Source organism: Salarias fasciatus, chromosome 4 (assembly GCF_902148845.1).
Source record: "Salarias fasciatus chromosome 4, fSalaFa1.1, whole genome shotgun sequence".
Taxonomy (NCBI): Eukaryota; Metazoa; Chordata; class Actinopteri; order Blenniiformes; family Blenniidae; genus Salarias; species Salarias fasciatus.
Window position 1 is genome coordinate 21,169,893 of NC_043748.1, and position 1,199 is coordinate 21,171,091.

Sequence of the window (1,199 nt, forward strand, 5' to 3'; positions counted from 1 at the left end):
TTAATGCACTTGCGCCACGAGAGGATGCGGGAAACAGCAGAGCCTCCACCGGGTCTGGACGGAGGAGACAAGACCTGAAGAACCGCTACTGAAATGTAAATAAACTCTAAAGTTTAGCAAATGATGTATTTAATCAGTGATGTGATGCCAGTAACCTAGAAAATAACATATGAACTAAAGGGAGATTAAATACAGACAGAAGACATTTAGTCAAACATTTTATTAAGAATTCTATAAATTGTCTTTCATTCAAGCAGCACCAGCGGCGGGTGGCATGCGCTGCCCTCAGTGGCCTGAGTCCCAGGTCCTGTTCGGTCCTGTGTCCCGTTCGATCCGAGGTAATGCTCGGCACCGGGTCCGGTGCCGGGTGTGTGTGTCTCGGTGGGAGCGTCCCCGCTGTGGGGAGGAGACCGGGCTGTGGTGCCGCTGCTGTCTGACTCTGAGACATAATTAAACAAAACAATAAAAACTCTGAGCTGTACAACATGAATCAGCCTCATTATTTGTAATATCAGGGTTAAAATAAATTAACGGATTTATGATCTGTTCAGACCTCAACTGGTGTCCGTTCGTCCAGGCGACACTGCTCATTGAGCTTCCTCAAGACCGCGTTTTTCCCTTTAATTTCAGTTTTTCTTCTTCCAAAGAGCTCCTCCTGATTTACCTTCATCTCAGACCTGAGAGGATCCATTTCCAGCTCCCAAAAGTTTCATTTTTCGCCAAAATCGCTCCTTTTCCATGTTTGACCTCAGTTCTGTTCAGCAAGCCTCAGAAGTTTATAACGATAGAAAAGTATTCTTGTCGGTGCATTAAACTCAGCCCATGATAAAGCTCGTATAATTTTTTTTAAGTATCTCAAGTTTTTGTAAATAAGTTGGAAATGTATTACACCATATAATGTTACAATTTTGTAGATCGGGCTCAAACAAGGTCTTGTATAGGGTGAGAAGTGCAGATCGTGGTAAAAAAAATGTCTCAACTTAAAAAATAAAGCAGCATATTTAGACAATCTTTTTGTAAGGTCTTCAATGTGACATTTAAGGTTAAGAAATTCATCGATTAGAATCCCCAGGAATTTTGTAAAGCCAACTCATAGGATATTCTGTCCATTAATTTGTAGATATATTTGCTTAATGTCTGCTTTTTTATTAGAGCGGAAAACAATATAGTTTGTTTTACTGACGTTAAGGGCAAGCTTA